Below are 16,782 nucleotides of genomic sequence, written 5' to 3' on the forward strand. Positions count from 1 at the left end.
TTTGTGTTGTACACAATTCTATAGGTGTTGATAAATGCATATTGTCACACATTTGCCAATACAATACCATACCGAATAGTTTCACTGCCGTAAAAATCCCTTATTCTAAACCTATTCATCCTGCCTTCCCTACTCTGAAACTCTAGCAATGACTGATCTTTTTACTGTCTATAGTTTTGCCTTTTCCACAATGTCATGTAGTTGGAGTCAAACAGTATGCAATCGTTAACCGATTAGCTTCTTTGACCTAACCATATATATTCAAGATTTCTCCATGCTTTTTGGTGATTTAATAACTCTTTTTTTTTAACTGCTGAGCAAAACCCCATTATGTGGATATGCCACATTTTGTTCATCCATTCAACTATTAAAGAGTATCTTGGTTACCTTCCATTTTTGACAATTGGGAATAAAATGGCTAAAAAAAATATGTGCAGGTTTTTGTGTGGACACAAGTTTTTACCTCATTTGGGTAAATATCTAAGAGTGTGATCACTGGATTGTATGGTAAAACAATGTAAAAAAAAAAAAAAAGCCAAGTGCCAAAATGTCTTCCAAAGTGCCTGCACCATTTTGCATTCTCACCAGCTATGAACATGAGTGCCTGTTGCTCCACATTATTGACAGCATTTGGTATGGTCAGATTTTTGGATATTATCTGACTGTTAGGCTGTGTTTAATATTTGCTATAGCTGTACTGTCATGGGTTTTCAGTTTCTTTAATTTCCTTGTATTTGTCTCTTCTGTTTTTCTAGAAATTCCTCTTAATCTTTGTAGTTCTTTTGTTTTATATTGCATTTTAGGTTTTGGGGTACATATGAAGAACATGCAAGATTGCTGCATAGGTGCACATGTGGCAATGTGATTTGCTGCCTTCCTCCCGTTCACCTATATCTGGCATTTCTCCCCATGCTATCCCTCCCCAACCTCCCACCCCCCGCTGTCCCTCCCCTATTTTCCCCCAACAGACCCCAGTGTGTAGTGCTCCCCTCCCTGTGTCCATGTGTTCCCATTGTTCAACACCCGCCTATGAGTAAGAACATGTGGTGTTTGATTTTGTGTTCCTGTGTCAGTTTGCTGAGAATGATGGCTTCCAGGTTCATCCATGTCCCTACAAAGGATGCAAACTCATCGTTCTTGATGGCTACATAATATTCCATGGTGTATATGTGCCACATTTTTGCTGTCCAGTCTATCATTGATGGGCATTTGGGTTGGTTCCAGGTCTTTGCTATTCTTTGTAGTTCTTTTAGCTGTAAGCCACTATTATTACATAGAAGCCCTGTTGATATACCAGAAAGGCATTGGGGGTGGAGGTTTTAAAATCCTGTTATCAAGTCTCAGCCTTTCATGGACTGTGACCCTCACAAGTGCTTCTCAGCAACCCACCACACCTTTATGTCAAACAAGAAGTCTAGATTGGCCTTTAGTTGGTGCTCCCCTTCTCCCAGGTGTCAGGAAAGTTTCTGGTAATGGGGTGTGTGTGTGTGTGTGTGTGTGTGTGTGTGTGTGTGTGTATGCACATGACCAGTTTTTTGCTGTGAAGAATACTCTAGGTTTATTTCAAAAGGGTTATTTTGCCTCTCCTTGTCCCTGAAGCACAGAGGATTTTTTTCTGTTCTTCACTGTGATTACCTGATTAGGCTCCTGAAAGTAAAACTCACCAAAAGAGTGAGGCATGTCTAAGACTGGACTACCAAGAGTTTTTAACTCTCAATTCCCACTTAATCTATAGTATTTATTTCATGAATTACTATTTAATTGTTTCTACCAGTTACTGGCTCCAGTGGCTTATGCTCTCCATTTGTTCTCATTCTATGTATTTTACTATCTCTGCAGTTTTAGGACTATTGTCTCTGTAGTTCACCCTGTGACCTCAATTCTCTGATGGATCTAAGAAGATTTATTGATTCTCAATTTGTGGTCTTCTTGTTGTAAGGATAAGAGTGACAACTCACATTCTCTTTACATGTCAGACTTGAAACTGCAAGTCTCACTGTATGTTAATGAATTTTTGTGGCTTCAGTTTTTAATATTCCATGAGCCTTAAAAGTGACTATACAGTTTTCTCTCACTCATGGAATTCCATGAAGGTCTTATCAGAAAAGAAAGACATAACTGACTTTATAGTAGCATTTATTTAAGCACACAGATACTAGGAAATTCCAGATATTTTAAATGTCAAGTTTTTTAAAAATTCAAAACTTGTTATCTTTGTTTAATTGTAATAAAAGAAAGTTCAGATTTTGTCAACTACAAATTTAATAGTCTGTCTGTTTATTGTCATTCCTATCAGATATATTTCTGCCATCCAATTGTTAGAGTAAGTTTTAAAGCTCAAAATCATAGTCACTGACATATAAATTGTACTGTTAACACCAAATTAGCCTCACCCAATCATTTTGACAAATTTGGTATGTTTTACAATAATCAACGAATGCAAAATAGACTAGAATTAATATTACTTTACTGCATAGGTAATCACATAATTACTGCAGAAGCATACTTTTATACTTTTTAAAATGCCATTGCTAGTTTTGTAATTATTTTTGGAAGTCCTCATATTATGGTTCTATATTTGTGTGGACTTACATATTTTGTGGATTTTTCCCTTGAATTTAAACTAGGATCAACTGGTCAGAAGATTGGGAAACCTTATTTTTCTCTCATTGTTTTGATTACCTTTCTTTTTGTGATGATTTATTTTGTGTGTTAACTTAATTGGATTAAGGGATATCCAGATAGCTCATACAGGTTGAGCTATCCCCAAATCCAAACTCCAAAATGCTCTAAAAAGAACTTTTTGAGCACCAACATGACACTAAAAGGCAATGCTCACTGCAGTATTTCAGATATTAGAATTTTGAATTTGGGATGATCAACTAATATGTATAATGAAAATATTCCAAAATTTGGAAAAATCTGTTATCTAAAACACATCTGGTCTAAACCATTTTGGATAAGGGATGCTCAACCTGTAAAATATTATTTCTGAGCATGTCTGTGAGAGTGTTTCTGGAAGAGATTAGCATTTAAATTAAAAAATTGATTTAAGAAAATCTGCACTCACCAATGTATGTGGGTATCATCCAATCCATTAAGGGCTAGAATAGAACAAAAAGGTAGATGAAGAGGGATTTCTCTCTCTTTCTTCTTTCACATCCATCTTCTCTTGCCCTTAGACATAGGAGTTCCTGGTTCTCAGGCCTTCAAACTTCAGGACTTATACCAGCAGCCATCCTCCTACATCCCCCTGGTTCTCAGATCTTCAAACTTAACCTGAATAGCACCATCAACTTTCCTGGTTATCTCACTTCCAGACAGTAGATAGTGCTGCTTCTCGACCTCCATAATCACATAAGCCAAATCATCTTATATTAAATCTCCTCTTTCATATATTTTTTGTGTTTCTCTTAAGAACCATAATATAATTTGTATATTTGTTCCCTCCAAGTCTCATGGTGAAATTTGATCACCAATGATAAAGGGTGGGGAGACCTGGTGAAAGGTGTTCGAGACATAGAGTCAGATTCTTCATGAAAGGATTTGTTCTATCTTCACAGAAATAAATGACTTATTGCTCTATTAGTTCCCACAAGATCTAATAATAATTTTTTTAAAAAAACTGACACCTCCCCTCTTTCTTTACTCCTTTCCAGCTGTGTGATGCCTGCTTCCCTTTCTCTTTCACCATAACCATAGGCCCAATAATTCTCTTTTCTTTATAAATAACCCAACTTCAGGTAGTCCTTTATAGTAACACAAATGGACTGAGACAAACTTTGACTAATACAGTATTTGGTATTGAGAGTAGTTATAGATGAACACAATTATAAGAATTAATTTTCTGAATCAGTTCTGGGGTTTCTGGAATTGGCTAATCTGATTAAATTTATAGACACTAATGACTATTTCCAGTAGTAAAGAGAGTACTAATAGTCTATGATATGATCTATTGGTAAAGATACTCAAAATATCTGTAGTGGATACTCTGAATCAATCAGTTATAAGAAGTAAGGAACAAAGTGACTCTATAAATGATAATTTGCAACTATTTTTAACCTCAGGAATTTAATGTTAGGTGGTTCCTTCTAATGTTACTGGACAAAATGGTGAAAGAAAAGGATGAGCTCACAGATTCAAATTTTCAGTTCTAGTGTGAAATAAATGGTGTAAGAGTTTATAGGTGTGTCCTGATGGAGACCCATATTTCCTGTAACAATAGGGCTGAAATTGCTGAAAATCAAATGTGGGACTTCATCTTGCAACCAAACTACAAGCTAAGTTGGATAGACTAAATTACAACCCAAGTTTATCTCCCAGCTTTGCAGAGTGTCTACTGTCAAAATGAGGGCATTGATTAGAAAAGAATTGATATCCTCTAAGTTGGGAAAGCTGATATGTAGAAAGTTGAAAAAGCTGGGGTCATTGAGTCCCTAAATTCTGAAGTCTTTTTGTCAGTGAAAGAAGTCTCTTTACCTTCAGCACAATTTTCCATCATGCCCAGCAGAAGTTGTCTCTCTACCCCCAATGGAAGTGACATTCCCAACTCCAGTGGTAACATGGGAAGCCTTTCCACTTCTATCTGATGAGATTATCCCAGAATTGCCTAAGGAAGCTGTAATAGCCTCTCCTGAGACAACTGCCCCTGCAAGTCAATGATAATTCTCCTCAAGACCTACTCTACAACCTCCTTTGCTTCTAGACTCAAGTCTTGGCAGACATCTAAAAGTGAGCTATAAAGTGGGACCCTTGAGGGGTTATGCTATACTTCAAACAGCTAATTGAGTTTTCTAATTTATGCAAGCAGAAACATGGGGAACGTATGTGAAAATACATAATAACAATGTGGAATAATGGTGGAAGAAGCATACAGTTGGATCAGACCAAATTTATTAATATGGCCTCATTAAGTCGAGATGCCACATTTAACATTGCAGCCCAAGTAGATAGTAACAACTCTAAAAATTTGTTTGGTTGGCTGAAACAGGTTCTACATTTACTATTGCAGCTCTGGGTGATAGAAAGAGCTTTAACATGTTGTTTGTTTGGTAGGCTAAAACATGGAGTATAAGAAGGTCCACCATGATTGGATTGGAAACGCCCAATCTGCTTTTGTATAAAAGAGATTCAAAGGTTAGAGAGTTTGGAATGTTAAGAATCGATTTTTTGGACCGGGCGCGGTGGCTCATGCCTGTAATCCCAGCACTTTGGGAGGCCGAGGCGGGTGGATCACGAGGTCAAGAGATCCAGACCATCCTGGTCAACATGGTGAAACCCCGTCTCTACTAAAAATACAAAAAATTAGCTGGGCATGGTGGCATGTGCCTGTAATCCCAGCTACTCAGGAGGCTGAGGCAGGAGAATTGCCTGAACCCAGGAGGCGGAGGTTGCAGTGAGCCGAGATCGCGCCATTGCACTCCAGCCTGAGTAACAAGAGCGAAACTCCGTCTCAAAAAAAAAAAAAAAAAAAAAGAATAGATTTTTTATTTAAGACCTCAGCCCTTAACCTGAGAGGATCGAGATGATAGATTTTTACCTTTTAATTTATGAGGGAAGCTCTAACATCCTTGAAGAGCTCTGTGATTGCCCTTCTCTGTATTTCAGACCTTTCAGTGGAAACCACAGTCACTCAACTGAAAAACTTAAATACACTGGGTGTAATAAAGTCCCAGGGTGGCAACTGCTAAATGGTGGTACTCAACCACCAAAGGGAAGATGGGGTATAGTTACCATAATGGAGAGCACAGTTAATCAGAATCATATAAGCCTGCAACATTGGCTAATCGTGGTATTCCAGAAGTGAAATAGACAGGAGGCCTACAAAACTTTGACTTGACCTGTATAAAAAGAAAACTTCCAGGTAAAGTGAATAAAAATTATAAAAACAGAGAGCTGTTAGTTTGGAGTGCTGTCCAGATTAAGAGAAGGCTCTGCAAAATAGATCTAAGTTATTGTGCAAGTTGCTCTGCCACTTACACCTTATGATCCAGCAGATTCATAGTACCTGAAGTCTCATTGGTAGATAGAGATGCTGTTTACCACCTTTGGCCCCCAAAAGTTAATTGCAGCAGAGGCCCTCCCATTATCTGCCGATAACTACTCTTCTTTTGAGAGACAGGTCTTGAACTCCTACTGAGTCTCAGTAGAAACTAAATACCTGATCATGGACCACCAATTTACCATGCAATCTGAGCTGCCTATTATTAACTGGATGTTACATGACCCATCTAGCTATAAACTTAGGCATGTGCAGCAATACTCCATCACCAAATGGAAGTGGTATAAATGTGACTGGGCACAAGTAAGTTACATGAAGAGGTAGCTCAAATGCCCATGGCCCCTACTGCTGATATACTGTTTTCTCTCTTCCAAACTATATTTATGGCCTCATGGGGAATTATCTACAATCAGGTGACCCAGAAAAGAAAACTCTGGCCTAATTTATAGACATTACTGCACAATATGCAGGCATCACCTGAAGGTAGACAGCTGCAGCATTACAGATTCTTCCTGAGATGTCCTTGAAGGACAGTGGTCAGAACTGTTAATACTCCCAGTGGTCAGAACTTTAGGCAGTGCACCTGGTTGTATACTTCCTCAAGGAGTAATGGGTAGGTGTATGATTATATATCAATTTATGTCTGTAGCCAATGATTTGACTAGAAGCTAAAGGAGTTGAAAATGGCAAAATTAGAACATTTGTGACACATAAATATGGGGAAGTTGTATATGTACAAAGACCTCTCTGAATGGGCAAAATATGTAAAGATATTTGTGTTTCATGTAAATGATAACTAAAGCATGACCTCAGCAGAGGAAGATTTTAGTAATCAAGTGGAGAGGATAACTTATTCTGTGGATAGCAGCCAGTCTCTTTCACTAGTCACCTCTGTCATCACCAATGGGCTTATAAACAAAGTGATTATAATGGTAGAGATGAAAAGTTATGCATAGGCTCAGCAACATGAACTTCCACTCACCAAGGCCTACCTGGATATGGTTATCACTGAATGCTCAATCTGCCAATCAGCAGAGACCAACATTGGGCCCTTGATATGGCACCATTTACAAGAGTGATCAATCAGCTACCTAGTGGCAAGCTGATTACATTGGACCACTTTAATCATAAAAGAGGCAGTATTTTGTCCTTACTTAAATAGACACATACTCTGGATACGGATTTGATTTCTCTGAAAGTAATGCTTCCGCCAGAACTAACACCCATGGACTCACAGGTGCCTTATCTCCAGTAACAGTATTCCACACAACATTGCTTCTGATCAAGGAACTCTCTTCACAAACAAAAAAGTGTGGCAATTGGTCCATACTCACAGAATTTGCTAATATTACCATGTTTCCCACTATTCCGAAGCAGCTGTCTTGACAGAACTGTGGTATGGCTTTTTGAAGATTTAGTTTTAGCACCAGCTAGATAGCAATACCTTGCAGGGCTGAAGCAATCTGCTCCAGAAGACTGTATGTGCTGTGAATCAGCATCCAACATAATGGTACTGTTTCTCTGATGATGAGGATTCAAGAGTCTAGTAATCAAAGGGTGAAAATGGAAGTGATACCACCCAACGTTATCCCAAGTGACCCACTGGCAAAACTTTTACAATCTGTTCTAACAAATTTATACTTTGCTGGATTAGAGGTCTTAGTTGCAGAGAGAGAAATGCTTCCATAAGGTGACACCACATTGAGCTCATTGAATTAAATTTAAACTGACATCTAGGCATTCTGGGCTCTGAGCAAATAGGCTGAGAAAGGAGTAATGGTGTTGAATGGGGTGATTAATCCAGACTACCAAGGGAAAACTCGACTACTATTCTAGAGTGGAGGTAGGAAGAATATGTCTGTACAATAGGAGACCCCTTAGAGAATCTCTTAGTGCTTTGCTCTCGTGATTTAGGCCAATGGAAAACTACAACAACCCAATCCAGAAAGGACAAAGAATAGCCTCGATTCTTCAGAAATGAGGGTTTAGATTATCCTGCTAGGTAAAGAACCATGACCCACTGAGTTTATTGCTTAAGCAAAGGGAGAACAGAATGGGGAGTACAACAGGTAGTTATAAATACAACTAATGATCACTGACCAGTTACAGAAATAAGGACTGTAATTGTCATGAGTGTGTCCTCCTTTTTTTTTTATAAGTTTTTATGTATATGTACACATATTGTCTGTTTTTTTCTTCTCTTATTCTTTTACCATGTAACATAAGATATATAGATCATATATTAGTATTTCAGTATCATTAAATTTACATTATACTATTCAAATTATGGGATATCAGAAGAAGAGTAAATATCATTCAGGAATACTTCTCTTCTGGGAAAGAGATTAGTGCATTTTTGGTGGTATGCAGGATAGTTATGCCATTCTGAGAATTAAGACTTTGTTATGTCTGTATTTGGAGATTACACACAGTTTAGGGAGACACAAACGGGTGTTAAGTTGACAAAGCGTAGACTTGTGATGGTTAATGTTTTTTTCTGAAACAAACTTTATTTGCCTTCTGTGAAAAGAAAATAAATCTTGAGGCCCCCAAAAGCACTAAGCTAAAAGAAGTCAAGCTGGGAACTGCTTAGGGCAAACCTGCCTTCTATTTCTATTCAGACATTCCTCTGCTCATTGAGATAAAAGCTTTTCTGATTGCCTCCTTTGGAAAGGCCAATCAGAAACTCAAAAGAATGCAACCATTTGTCTCTCATCTACCTGTGATCTAGAAGCCACTCTCTGCTTCAGTTGTCTCACCTTTTTGGGTGGAACCAATGTACATCATACATATATTGATTGATGTCTCACGTCTCTCTAAAACATATTAAACCAAGCTGTGCCCCAAGCACCTTGAGCACATGTCATCAGGACCTCAGGAGGTCTGAGGATGTGTCATGGGCATACATCCTCAACCTTAGCAAAACAAACTTTCTAAAAGTTTGTTAACTGAAACCATCTCAGATATTCAAGGTTCGCATTTATTAACCACATTTGGAGGGATTCTGAGTGGCCTTTGACAAATCTCTTATTGGTGCTTGGTACCAGCTTGAGCTATCTTTATCATTTGAAACAACAGAACAATTTGCTAAGCCTGGAAGCACCCCTCCAAGAATCTCTGATCTCCCCAAATTTGGTGAAGATCTAAAGTTTATTTTGCTATACAATTCCTTTTCTTGGAGTTTTACTGGCTTCTAACACAATGAAGGCAAGTTTTTTCTGCTTCCATGATAATGGAAGTGTTAGGGACAAGCTGCCTCAGAAAACCCTCCGTGTAAACTGACCTATTCCCCCTACTCTGATTGCTCTGCAGCTGCATTTCTGAACTCCTGTCTAGGCACCACATCGAGGGTGCCAAAGGTGCTACAATTAGGCAAAGCCTGATTACAGCCATCCTGGCAGCTTGGGGGAGGACAGGGAAAACAGTTTGTTATCCACACTTGTAAATTTCTGCTTGACACACACCTGTAAAATCCTTTAAAAAAAAAAAACTGCTGCCAAAAAAGTCACAGGATAATGTATCTTAAATCTGCCACAACTTTAGATTACCTCAGTCCAGAAAGTCCCTTATGCCCCTCTCACCCCATTTTGTAAACCCCTCATTTTGTAAGCTCGGGGCTGCTTCTCTGATTGTTATGGGGCAACCCTGCAAGTTAATAAAACTTGCTTGCTTGACCTTCGGTCTGTTCTCCTTTCTCTTGGCTAAATTCACATTATCGGTGCCAAAACCCTGGAGGGAAAGGCTCTGGCCAGTAGTCCTTAAGGGACTCTCTCCCTTTCTCTCTCCCTCCCTCCCTCTTCTATCACTTCTCTCCCAGCCACCCTCCCCTTCCCAAACCTGCAGAAAACCTGGAGGATCTCCCATACTCTCCATTGCTGGCAACTTCATCCACCATCAGAGCCTCTGCAGGGATGAGTAAGAGAGACGTCATTGTTTACCCAGAATCTTTGACCATCTCTGCCTTTCCAAAAGACCCAGGGCTGGGCCAAGGGCTTCCTCCGGCCTCCAGGTCTCTGGTTCCTCCATTTCAGGAACGCCTGACTCGGCGGCTACCTCCTCTATCCTGGACAAGGCCCGCGGAACAGGGGATGCCCTTTCCCACCATCCTTGTCAATCAGTAGTCTATTCTTCTTCTTACTCCTCTCTGCTACCATGCCAGTCCTTGACCCCCTCCCCAGTATCTACTCCCTGCTTCTCTTGTTAATTCAATAGTGCAGGACACCACTATCTCTCCTCTAGCAGCTCAGCATGATTCCATCAGAATCCAGCTAAAAGATCCCTTCAAATTTTCTAATGTCTCTCAGTATCCCATTTCATTAACGCATCTAAAAGTCTTATGTCCCATCATAAACAGACTCCTCTCACAAGGCCACCTTAGGCCGACTCATTCTCTATACAATACCCCAATACTCCCTGTCACAAAAGTCAATGGTGCCTATCGGCTAGTCCAAGATCTCTGAGCTATCAATCAGGCAGTCCTTCCCATCCATCCAGCAGTTCCCAACCCCTATACACTCCTTTCCTTCATCCCTCCAGATACAACCCATTACACTATAATAGACCTAAAAGATGCCTTTTATACCATTCTTCATCCTTACTCCCAAAATCTCTTTGCTTTCACCTGGACTGACCCTGAAACCCTCCAGTCACAACAATTTACTTGGACAGTCCTTCCTCAAGGCTTTAGAGATAGCCCCTATTTATTTGGACAAGCTCTAGCTGAAGATCTCACTTCCCTAGACCTCTCCCCTAGCCGGCTCCTCCAGTATATGGATGACCTCGTCCTCTGTAGCCTCTCCCTAGAGGACTCTCAGACTCACACCACTACCCTTCTAAACTTTCTTGTTAGTAAAAGATATAGGGTTTCCCTGTCCAAAGCACAACTTTACACTCCAACAGTGATGTACTTAGTCCAGCTTTCGCCTGGAGCCTGAGCCATGACCCCAGCATGGACAGCACTGATAGACATTCTGCCCCTACCCACCTCTAAAGGTAAAATCCTTTCTTTCCTAGGACTAGCAAGTTTCTTCAGAATATGGATTCCCAATTTTTCCCTCCTAGCCTGCCCTCTCTAAGAATTAGCTGAAGGCCCTCTCAGTCAGCCCCTAAATCCTTCACACAACATAATCCCTAGCTTCCACAAACTTAAAGCTGCCCTCATAACTGCTCTTGCTCTCTTTGCTTGACCTCTCTCAGCCCTTCATTCTCTACATAGCCGAAAACCATGGAATAGCCCTTGATGTCTTTGGCCAACAAAAGGAAGTCCTCTTTCCTTCACTCCCATGGCTTACCTATCTAAACAACTAGACGACACTGCCTGAGAGTGGCTGATCTGCTTCAGATACCTAGCAGCAGCCACCACCCTAGCCTTAGAAAGCAAGAAACTAACATTTGATCAAGACACCATAGTCTACCTCCCACATAATCTACAAGATCTCCTCTCCTCCCAAGCACTGAGCCCACTTTCTTCTTCTCATATCCAACGACTCCATGCCCTCTTTCTTGAAAACCCTGAGTTCTGCCTCTCCAAAAGTGCTCTTCTTAACCCTGCATCTCTACTTCCAGTATCTTCCTCCTCCACCCCCTCCTGTACTGAAATCCTTGATCACCTACAGCCTCATTTCCCTAATATCTCCCCTGAACTTCTCTCCAGTCCTGATGACCAGTTATTTATAGACAGCTCCTCTTCCAATCAGTTACCTCCCATAAAAACACTGGGTATGCAGTCATCTCTCTTGACCGAGTAATTGAAGCTAAACCCCTAACCTCAGGGACCTCCTCCAAAAAGGCAGAACTTATAGCTCTCACCAGCACCCTATCCCTCTCCATAGGCAAAGGAGTCAACATTTTTACTGACTCCAAATATGCCTATCACATCCTCCATTCTCACACTGCCATCTGGCAAGAGAGAGGATTTCTTACTGCTGAAGGAACCCCCATCACTAATGGCTCCCTTATTTACCAACTCCTACAAGCTGCACACCTCCCAGCTAAAGCGGGAGTTATACACTGTTGAGGACACTAAACAGGGTCAGATGAGATCTCAAGAGGAAACAGGAAGGCCGACAAGGCCGCAAAAGAAGTTTCCCTTTCTTCTGCCCCTGCCCCTTTCCTCCTCATTATCCCCACCATCCAGCCACAATATTTCCCCATTGAAAAAGCTTCACTGCTACAACAAGGGGCCTCCTTCCAAGGGAACTGGGTAGTCAAAGATCAAAAACTGATCCTCCTCCAAGTACAAACCAAAGAAATTCTAACATCTCTTCACCAGTCCTTCCATATCGGTTCATGCCCCCGTACCTTCTCCTTTGCCCTTATTTCTCTTCCCCCCCACCCATTTACCTCACTGAAAGACACAACCTCAAACTGTCATATATGCTCTGTCACTTCCTCTTAAGGGGCCCTCCACTGTCCTCCTATTCCTACACGTCAGCTAAGAGTAACACTCCCAGGGGGAGACTGGCAAATAGACTTTACCCACATGCCTCCTGTTAAGAAGACCAAGTTTCTTCTTACTGTTATAGACACCTTCTCTGGGTGAGTAGAAGCATTTCCCACCTCCACAGAAACAGCTGCAGTAGTCTCCCAAATTCTTCTAACAGAAATCTTTCCTAGATTTGGTCTGCTGTGCTCCATACAATCAGACAATGGCCCTAGCTTCATCTCGCAAATAACCCAATAAGTCTCTCGGTCCCTTGGCGTCCAGTGGTGCCTCCATATCCCATACTGACCTCAGTCCTCAGGAAAAGTTGAAAGGGCAAATGGGATCCTTTAAACTCAGTTAGCCAAACTCACCCTTGAAGTCCAGAAACCCCGGACTTCTCTTCTGTCCATAGTCCTAGCCCGCATCAGAGCCAGCGCAAAAGTACCTACCTTCCTCAGCCCATTTGAGTTAATGTATGGATGTCCTTTCCTCTTACAAAGCAGGCCCCCTTCTAACTCTCAGCTAAGAGAATACCTCCCAATGCTTTCCGTCATTTGCCATCCCTTCCGTGAACAAGCAGACCAGGCCCTCTCAAAGCCCCACAAACGCCCCACCAACCGGACCCTCCTACCGGGAGAACATGTCTTTCTAAAAACTCTTAACCCAGCAAGCTTTAAAGCAAAGTGGGAAGGTCCCTTTCAAGTTCTTCTCGCAACCCCCACTGCAGCTAAACTCTCAGGACATATCTCTTGGTACCATCTTTCCAGATTAAAAAGAGCTCCTGAAGCATCCACTGACCCACCACCTGCCATCCTCTGCCAATTCTCCAGTACTCTTCTCAGCCCAACCAAACGCCACCTCATGCCTGTTCTTGAAGAAGACCCATTGCTGTCTCCCTCCTCTTAAAAGCCAAGTAAGTACTTCCCAAATCCCTAAAGAAACTTAAATGCCCTTCCCCTGCCTATACTAGTACTTCACCCTCTTCCTCTACTCTGTCTGTGAAGACATCTCCTGTTTTTACCCCCGAGCTCCCACTCTTGCCTCTCTTTTAGAATGGATAAATGAACTACTTTTCCAAGGCATTCTGTGTGACTTCGCCCCAGATGAAACACAGCTGTTTACCTTTTTACTCACTCTTTGCCTATCTATCCCTCCTACTCCCTTGGCTGCCCTGCACCACCACACCCTGCTTCCTATTATCCCTAACTACCTCTACAAAACCCTCAGCTTAACCCATTCTCTGCTGAACCAATCCAACCCAACCTCAGCAAAAGACTGCTGGCTATGCCTCTCCCTGACAGGAACTACATATACTGCCACTCCTCCCCCTGCAAAAACCTGGGTTTTTACCAATTTAATCTATCATCCCCAATATGAAAATAAAAGCCTCTCCCAGCCCTTAAACATGCAGTCATTAGCCAGGTTTCTCATTTCTGAAACAACCAAAAACACCTTGACAGGATACACAGTACAACTTCTGTGTTCCCATATTTCCAGTCTCACCCAGGACACAGACAATAATAACAAGCCCATACACAGCCCCATAACCATAAATACAGATTTAACTCTCCAAGCCCCAATTTGCTTTTAATGTATTCTGTCTTCAGGCCTACCTCTGGGGCACCTACTGTCCCATTAATGCAACTATACCTTACAGTTTCAGGACCCAACCGACTATCAAAATTTTCAAGTCTCCCAAGATGCTCCATTTAGGCAGCCTGTTCACTTTTCAGGACCCCCTAAATTCATTAGTAACTCTCTACTTAACAAACAACCCGGATTTTGCAATGGGAGGCATACCCATTGCATGACTATACACCCATGGACCCCTTGCAGTGCAACCCTCACCCCTGAAGAATGTCTCCTTATACCCACATTTAACCACTCTTCTAGATACAAAATGGTTTTTCCTCCAATGGGAAAACAAAACACACAGAGCCACTCACCTTTCTCCACTAACCCTTTTTCAGTCACCTACTAGAGCTGCCCTAGCTAGCACCCTAGGCACGTGGGAAAATGAGAACAATAAACTCACAAACCTTTTTCACATGCACAACCAGTTATACCTGCCCAGCCAAGGCATATTTTTCATGTGGGGGAACTCAACTTACCTATGCCTCCCCACTGATTGGACTGGCACCTGCACCCTAGTCTTCCAAAGCCCCAAAATAGACATTACCCCAGGGAACCAAAGCCTACCAGTCCCCAACAAAGCTCAAGTCCGCCAGTGCCAAGCCGTGCAGTGAATACTTCCACTAATATGGCTTGGAATTACTTTGGCCACAGGAACTGAAATAGCAGGTCTGTCCACCACCCTGTCCTACTATCACACTCTTTCCAAAGATCTCTCAGACAATCTGCAAGATATAGCACAATCTGTTCTTACTCTTCAATCCTAAATAGACTCGCTAGTAGCAGTTACACTCCAAAATCGTCAAGGTTTAGACCTCCTCATCACCAAGAAAGGAGGACTGTGTACCTTTTTAGGGAAAGAATGCCGTTTCTATACTAACCAGTCAGGAGTAGTAGGAGATGCAACTTGACGGTTAAATGAAACATCTTCTGAAGTCAGGCAGCGCCTCTTAGACTCTTGGGCTAATCTTTGGAGTTGGGCATCATGGCTCCTCCCACTAGCTGGACTACTTGTTTCTATCCTCCTTCTAGCATTTGGCATCTGCCTGTTACGACTCCTCACCCCAGTTTTTACAGAACTGTATTAGAGTTTTCACCCATGGGACAATACAAGATACGATGTTGTTCCAAGAATACCCAAAGTTCCAAGAATGACAATCCTTACAATCTAGCCTCTCCCCAATGTCACCCCTATCTAGCAAGAAGCAGCCAGATGGCAACGGTGCCCCTCCTCTGTGAGGCTGGAATGTTAGGGACAAACTGCCTCAGAAACCCCCCTTCATGCAAGCTGACTCCTTTTCCCGACTTTAATTGCTCTGCAGCTGCATTTCTGAACTCCTGTCTAGGCACCACATCAAGGCTGCCAAAGGTGCTACAATTAAACAAAGCCTGATTACAGCCATCCTGGCAGCTTGGGAGAGGACAGGGAAAACAAATAGTTTGTTATCCATACTTATAAACTTCTGCTTGACACACACCTGTAAAATCCTGGGGTTTTTTTGTTTGTTTGTTTATTTTTTAAACTGCCACCACAAAAGTCACAGATTCATGTATTTTAAGTCTGTCACAAGTTGCCAGACTATCTCTGTGACTGTTACAATCTGATAGATTACCTTAGTCCTGAAACTCCCTCGTACCCCCTCACCCCATATAAACCCCTGGTTTTGTAAGCTCCGGGCTGTTTCTCTGATTGTTATGAGGCAGCCTGGCTATTCTCCTTTCTCTCAGTTAACCTTACAGGAAGACAGATAACTCCTTTATGGAGTTTGAGCTTGCTTCCAACAGTGAAGACAAATCTGATATTTTCCCTTGTTCTAGAATGTTAAAGAACAGTCTTCAGCCTGATACCCATCCCTAGGTAAATAATTGAGTTGGGATTTGTCTTGCCTAAAGTTAGGATTAACAGCCAGCTGGTCTTAATTTCTCTTTACCATTAGAGTACTCAGTAATCATGTAAGTTGTGCCATTGTTTGTTTTGTTCAACTGTTTTTTTGTCTGTTACTGTTGTTGTTTTTGGTCTTCTCCACATTGGGTTGATAAACTCTATTCAATTTGACCAAATCCAAAGGTAAGTCCCAAATTAAAGGGAACAAGCTTCTGAAGTGTCTAAATTTCCACCAAAAACAAACAAACACCAGGCCAAACTCAAAGAGCAATGGCTGTCGTGCTAAGGGTACATAGCTAAGGGTTCTGCCTTCCTTTCCCAAGATGACAGCTTGGGCTTGGTTCCTAAATCAAGCCCTTTCTGTTTTGGTACTTGGTACTTCTGAAATAGCAGCAATTTATTCTAGCTGAAATATGGTAATGAGATTTTAAAAGATTTTTTTTTAAGGAGCTCAATAGTTAAAAGTCAGCTTAATTAAAAGCTAACATCCAAGATTTGTGTGTATGTGAGTATGTGTGTGTGTGTTTGTATTTAAAAGGCTTTCATGTTTTGTTTTTTCTTCTAGGACCTTATTTTTGTTTGTTTGTTTTTGAGCAAGTTTTTTTCTTCTCACTTGACTGGTTTCTGTTTTTTTCATTTACTTCTGTTCTCTCTCCTGTCTCTTACGCCCACTGCTGCATGAGGGACCTAAAATAGTTTACAGTGGCATGGGGTTCCTTAAATAAAATGGAGAAGGTGCCGGACTCCCTTTCGAGGAGAAACCTGTTTTTCCTTATGAAAACACAAGAGTGTAGTTGATCTCAACTCTTTAACTGCTTGTTTTTATGTGGTATTACCTGA

Source organism: Aotus nancymaae, unplaced genomic scaffold (assembly GCF_030222135.1).
Source record: "Aotus nancymaae isolate 86718 unplaced genomic scaffold, 86718_ANA_hifiasm-v0.15.2.pri h1tg000006l, whole genome shotgun sequence".
Lineage (NCBI taxonomy): Eukaryota > Metazoa > Chordata > Mammalia > Primates > Aotidae > Aotus > Aotus nancymaae.